The sequence below is a fragment of the Tupaia chinensis genome, unplaced genomic scaffold (assembly GCF_000334495.1).
Source record: "Tupaia chinensis unplaced genomic scaffold, TupChi_1.0 Scaffold138365_1, whole genome shotgun sequence".
NCBI lineage: Eukaryota > Metazoa > Chordata > Mammalia > Scandentia > Tupaiidae > Tupaia > Tupaia belangeri.
In genome coordinates this window covers 1,771,704-1,779,088 of record NW_006198262.1, presented here as the reverse complement: position 1 = coordinate 1,779,088, position 7,385 = coordinate 1,771,704, and positions in this window count along the sequence as shown.

Genomic DNA, 7,385 nt, shown 5'->3' with positions numbered 1-7,385 from the left:
GCATTTACTTCTTAAGGCTGCTTCAGGAATCTACTCCCTCAACGTTAGCACTGTGTTCCTCAGCCACACCAGGTGTGGCTCAAGTGCACCCAGGAATGGCTTGGCATGTACAGTAAACCTTGGCTGTGTCCATGTGATGCTAACTTGTCAGAGGTAGAGTACATAAGCTGTGAATTTCGAAAGATGCTGTGAATAATCTGGGAACCCAGGAAAGGACCTGTTGCAAGAGTAGAGCCACTGTAGAAAATCTTTACAAGAGTAATTCCTAGTGGAGGCATGAGAGGAAGACAGCTGTCTGAGATTTGTATCTGAATTCCTAAAAATTCAACTCCTGAGACCCCAGAATTGTAGAGCTATCATTATGCAAGAATAGCCTCAGAAAACTGCAGGCATGAGACTCCAACACATGAGAGTCACAAAAGTACAGGCTGCCCAAGGCTTTGGGCGCCCAACCCTGGCCCCAGTGTGCCCAAGACGTGGTTCATGAAGGTTTATTCTAGCACCTTAATATTTAATAGTGTTTTTCTTGTTGAGTTTTAGACTTACTTGGGACAAATTACCCTTTTTTTCTGACTATTTCTCCCTTTGGAATGAAAATGTTTATCCTCTATATATTTTGCATGTGATAAGGACATGAATTTGGGGGATTGAGGTGGCAGTTTAAATATTTTTCAAAAAAAGCATGTGTTGGAAACTTAATCTCTGTGCAATAATGTTAATAGACAGGCCCTAATGGGAGGTGTTTAGGTCATAAGAGCTTCACCATCTTGAATGGATTAATGTCAATTATAAGAGGGTTTGAGGTTGCAAGTTTGATCTCTTGGTCCCTTACACTCTCTTGCCCTCCCACCTTCTGCTATGGGATATCAACATGAAGGCCCTCACCCGATATGGGCCTCTCAATCTTGGACTTAGAGCCTCCAGAGTTGTAAGAAATATATTTCTATTCTTTACAAGTCACCCAGTTTTGTATTTTCTGTTATAGCAGCACAAAACAGACCAAGACCATTGCTAACCCTTCCAGTCTTAAACCTGGTAGCAGGTGGGAAACTGCAACTTTACAGAAGTCCTTGGAGCCAAGACCACATTTAACTAGCTTCCCAAGTATACCACACCTGGGATGGGTGATATCTTCATTCATTCTAAGTCATGGTGTCTGAACATCACCCAGCTGGCCACCATGGTCTCCCAAGAGTCATGGCTCTGCTTCTCTTCCACCCAAAAGTTATCACATTTGGCTTGCTTACAAACCCCATCCACCCAGAAGACAGAGTGGTCAAGCACAGCCTTGGCAGAAATGGTGTCAGCAAGGATCACAGATGCCCCAGTCCTAGGACTGAGAAGAAAGATAGTGTCTGAATTCTCAAGAATGAGAGGCAGTTCATCTGTGGGTGTTGGAAAGGTTCACTACAAAATGCTGGCGGACTAGAGATATGAACAGAAATCCAGTGAAAAGCAGAAGGAAGAGCCAAGGACTCAAATGATGAGTCTTCTTCTTCTTCTTTTTTTTTTTTTTTTTTTTTTTTTTTTTTTTTTTGCTGTAGAATGCATGTACCCTCCAGAGAAAGAGAGAGAAAGAGAAATTGCTGCCTATGGAGAATGGTCATACTACTATCCCTTTTCCTCCATTCTCCTCTCAGGACTTTGGGCATGCACATGCACATCCCCAGTGTCTTTCTCAAGCTGCCAGGTCCAGGATTCAAACCACGGAGTCAGCCATGTAGAATCCAGCACCTTAACCAGCCACCTGCTGGTTCATAAGTGTCTTTCTTAAGTTTTTTCCTTTATGGGCATATGAACCAAGGAGGATTCATGACCACTGCAGAGCCAAGTAGGCCACTAGGTGACCCAAGGGGAAGAAGCTGGTAAGAGATGACTGGCCACCCAGCAAGGATTGATAAGCACAGCCAGAACTATTTTGAGTAAAACTAAGTCTCCCTCAGGGGGTTAGATGAAAGAGAAAGACTGTAGTCCTGTGAATGAGGGTGTGGGCTATGCATGTTGTATATTTAAGGTAAGATTTCCTGAGGATTGTGAGGCTAAATTGATGTGGACACCACTGCCATGGTCCAATGACTTAATACTCAGGACAGTGTGACATCAATACTCACACATGCAAATCATATTCTTGGATATTGCCATGCATAGTTCAACCAAGTCAACATGGGAGACCCTTTAGCCCTCAGTGGCTGCTGCTCCTCAGTCACCATTTCTTCTCCCTTGTCTTAGAAAAAAATCATCAGCAACATTCTTATTTGGTGTATTAACCAGAGTTCTCCAAAGCAACAAGAAGTAATTGGAGGTGTGTGAATGGAGAGAAATTTATGGTAAGGAATTAATCACAATTATGGATGCTGCAAGTCCAAAATCTGCAGGGTAGACCAGCCAACTGAAGACTCAGGGACATGATGCTCATGTCTATCTTCCTTGAAAGAGGTCAGTCTTCTGTTCTCTTGAGATCTTCAAATAATTGGACAACACCCACCTACATTATGGAGAGCCCCTTGCTTTACTCAAAGTCTGCTGATTTAAATGCTAATCTCACCATACATACCCTCACAGAAACATGCAGGATATTAGACCGCATTTCTGGGCACTGTGGCCCAGCCAAGGTGACATATAAAATGAACCACCACACTTGGTCTTGAGAGAATGCCCATCTGTTTCTTTCCTTACCAGTCCTTTGCCTTTCAGGAATCAATTACTCTGTAGATCCTAGTGGCAGAGTGGGACAAGGATGGGGATGTTGATTGCTTTTGTTTCTTCCTCATTCCCCAGTAGGATAATTGCCAGACATGAGTCAGACCCCTTCAGAGGCCAGGCACTTGGGAACCCTATCGGAGGTATGTGACTTTGCCGGTGTCTTTGTTGTGATCACCTTGGGTATCACTGGCCTCACATTCAAGCAGACTCCTATTTTTTTCTCATGTTGCACCATCTTTATGGAGATATCAAAAGTTGCGGCCCCTTCCTGGCACTCCAGGTTCCCTACATGTGCCACTGTCTCCCTTCACCTTCAGCATGGTCTAACATGCTACATGACTAATTTGGCTGAATATTATTATTTATCATTCATTTCCCTTGCTTGACCCTAAACCTCCCACAAGCAGGCATTGGAGGCAGTTTCATTTACTGCTGTATATTCCCAATGTTATATCAATGTCAAGCATGTAATAAAAACTCAATAGATACTTGTTGATGCTCAATACTTCAAAGCCGTATTCTAACCTAAGACTGCCCAGTTGAGGACCCAGACAATAACCTCATGGTTTCTTTCTACAAACCTTAACATTGACACAATTTTTATGTTCAGTCCTTTTCTCAAAGAAAAAAATGTTTATCATTTGTCAGCATCTTTCAAATGCTTCTAGAAGCCTAAAGGTTCAGAAGAGAAAGGATGACTGTAGGAGCTAGACATGGACTGCCTGGGCATCCTAAGGAAAGTGGCACCAGGTCATCAGGTCACCAGGTGAGCAGAGTGAATCTCCCAGCCACTATCTAGAGTCCACAGAATCCCCAGCAGGACATGTATTTAACTGGCTTTCCATCCACCCCAACTCATAAGTAGTCTGCACTCAGGAACCAAATGGCCATGTTGTTTAAAGGCACCAATTTGACTGGGCCTCAGAGCTTGAAGGTCAGAGGTTGAGCTTAGCTTCTGTGAATGTGGTTGGTATCAGACAGGTGATTGTGCCAAACTTCAGGGCCCCTATAGATATAGGTAGGGATAGCCCTTTATGCAATCCATAAAGGGCTCCCTAGCTCCTGCAGCCCCCAGTCACTCTGACACAGTCCATTGGTTGAGGTATAAACAGTGAGTCTTGAGGCCTAGTCCTGCAGGATTCAGAGCAGGTTCTAGGAGACGGGTCTGAGGTGGGAATAGAAATGCTTTCTCAAGTCGCTGTGAAGACCAGCAATTACAACCAGGGTTGTAATTAGAAGTTGGGGAGCCTGGAACCAGCAGTTGGCATAATGGCTATGTTGCTGGACTCCCATGTAGTTGACCACTGTTTGAGTCCCAGACCCGGTGGCTTAAACTCACACCGGGTGCATGTGCATGCGTGCCCAAGATACCGAGAGGAGAATGGAGGAGAAGGTATTGCAGCGTGGCCATCCCCCCTAAGGGGTGATTTCTCACTTTCTGTCTCTCTGTCTCTTTCTTTCTGGCGAGCTCACGCACCCTAGAGCAAAAACCTTTCCAAAAAAAAAAAAAAGAAGAAGTTAGGAAGCCTGGCCCAGTGTGATAGCACACACTAGCAAGCTGCTACTTGGCAGGCTGAGACCACATAGGAGGCCTTGGCCTATTCCTCACCTACTCAGAAACCTGAGCATGGTGGCACACCTGTGGTTCCAGCTTCTGGAGAGGCTGAGGCAAGATCACAACATAACAAGACCTTATCTAGAAAAAAGAAGAAAGACAAAGTGATGGCACACCAGTAACACAACCGGACCCACATGGAAGATCCTGACCTCATGGCCCAGGAGCTCCATGTGCACACTAGCCTCGTTGAAACTGGGATAGAGTATGGTAATGGCACTGAGAGGGGTCTCTCTCTCTCCCTCTCTTTCTCTCTCCCAGAAGAAACAAATTTTTAAAACAAAATCTTACTGAAAAAAGAAGTTGAAGGGCACTGCATTGAAACCCTACTCCTGCCTCCAATAGCAAAGTGGTGTATCCTCCCTCTGCCTGGGGTTCCTCTTTAGCCAGGAGGGTTCCAGACTACAGAGAGTTGTTGAGTTTTTGAAAGCATGGCATGGGGTAACACCAGGAAAGCAGCCAGGAGGACACAGCAGTGACTGCTAGAGTCACAGGAAGGGCCTGGATATGTGTCCTGAGTTCTCCTTATATGTGCAAGGAGTGCATGCATGCCCATGATCCAGGCTGGCTGAGGGCAAGAATGAACTGAAGCATGAAGACCCCATTGGGCGTTCTCTCTAAATAAACAAATAAACTTTATTTAAAAAGAAAAGCAGTCAGCACCACGGTCAGTACAAGTGCTCAGTACATGGTGCTCAGTGCATGGGCTGTGCTATTAGTATTACTTGTCTCCTCAGCAGCTCAGCAAACAGAAAACTCATCCCCAGCAGTGCAGGGAGGCTGTGTCCAACAGTCATTCATGGCATTTTCCAGCCAGTTGGATGAGAGCCCTGCTTCGGACTGGTGAGATGAGGCTGCAGACAGACAACCTGGCTGAGGGGGACATCAAGTGCCAGACGGAGACAGCAGGGCCCCACAGCCAGCCCAGATCCAGGCCAGGATGTGGCCTCTTGAAGCTGCAACACCATTCCTGTGGGCTTGGTTGTGCCCTCTCAGTGCCATGGATCAGCAGCACAAGGGAGCACTGTTGCCTGCATGGGATGACCGTGCCAACATTTGTGTTTGCTTTGGCAGCCTGGCCCCAGCAAGCCATTCTGACACTGTGGTCAGCAGCTGTCCCTGGGGAAGGCATGGCTAGAGACAGGTTTCCTAGGTTTTGCTTTGTTTTGGTTCCAGTCGCCACCAGACTCTCAGGAGCACATCCCCATGACTATGGGGACTCCTCTCAGATTCCCATAATACAGGCAACAACTTGAAGCACCGCCCCCACCCCCAGCAGGCTCAGTTTTTGAAGGAAATGGTACCTGTGCCAGATTGCTCTGCTCCTCCAAACAGGCAGCACTCAGTTAGGGCTATGCCTACTGAATGGATCCAACCATCAATCGCACATTGAATTCCAACTGTTTCTTTGTCAAAGAGCATACCTAGAAGGTGACTGGAAATATCCAAGCCAAAGTGTTTGTGGGTACTGGCCATGTTAAATAAAGACTGGCCTCTTGGGAGACCTCTCAAGCACACATCCTCAGAAGTGCTGGGAGCCCATTAACCACCCCTAGGTCCCCAAACATATCACCACAGCAATATGACCAGGCTAGTGGAATCTACTTCTCCTGGGCTCGAGATTCATTGACTGGTAGGAGGAAGACTGCAAAGCACAGGGAAGAGCAGGATTTTTGGTTTGGGGGTTTTTTTTGTTGTTTTTTTGTTTGTTTGTTTGGTTGGTTTTTTTGTTTTTTGTTTTTTTAACTGCCACAGGGTATGTGCGCTAAGCAGAAAGAGAAAGGGAGAGAGAAAGCATCCCCAAACCCTCCATGGGATGTGGTCACACTGCAATCTCTTCTCCTTCCTCCCTTTCTCCACTGTCAGGATTTTAGACACACACACACACAAGCCTGGTGTGTTTTTCAAGTTGCTGGGACCAGGGTTCAAATTGTGGTTGGCCATGTGGGATCCAGCTCCCTTTAACCACTAGGCTATGGGGCAGGTTGGGACAAAACATGAGACCGAAAAAAAAGGGAAAGAAAAAAGGAAGGAAGGAATGACAAACAGGAACAGAAAACTGAGGCCAAAAGAAAAATGCAGGCCTTCTTATAAGTGAAACACACAGATACACACACACACACACACACACACACGACACAAATACACATACAGACACATACAGAGACACATATACCAACATACACACATAGAGACACAGAGACACACATCAGGACCCAGCCTAGCCAGTGGGTTCCAAGATCCAGTCCAGGGCTTGAATTCTTCTGGGTTTCACTTTCCTCATCTATTAATAAGGATTTAGACCACTGGATCCCAACATGATTAACCCCACAAGAAATCAAATATTTTCTTTTTTATTATTATTTTATGTTTAATCACTGTACATCTTTACAGTGCACAACATTATTTTCTCAACAGGAATTCAGTGCATATGAGTCAAGTAAAAGACATTACCATATACATTATTGCCAGCAGATAACTTTTCATTTTTGTGTCCATTAAATGTGTCACTTGTATGTTTTTTTCTCTGGTCCCCTCCCTCCCACTCCCTGTTACCTACCCCCATCTCTCACCCCCTCCTATACTGGCTCTAGTAAGATCAGGTGTTTACTAGAAAAAGTGAGCATAGGTCAGGAGTAAGGAGCCAAAGGACCCTCAGCCTGAGTCCTGAGTCCTTGTTGGGTATCCCGGTTCCCATGGGTTCCTGTGGACCTGGGGAAGGGACCCATCAGTAGGAGCTCCCTGATTACACAGCCAAGGAGCTGGGCTCTTGCAGATGGCACAGAGGTCCCCTGGCAGCAGGTGCTACCGGAAGGGGAAAAGAGCAGAGAGGAGTGAGAGCGAGGAGTGCTTCACCTGGAGGTGCCCAAGCAGCAGCAACACAGCCCCCCACAGAACCCATACCAGCTCAGAAACCAGCCAGAGGCCAAGAGAGGCAGGTGATTACTGCACAGTAACACTGTTTCCAGACCAGATCACAGGGGCCCGCCCCCACAGCAGGCAAGCTCCCTCCACAATAAGCCCCATGCTGGAAGCAGCTGCCGCTCCTGCCTAATATACTTTTAAT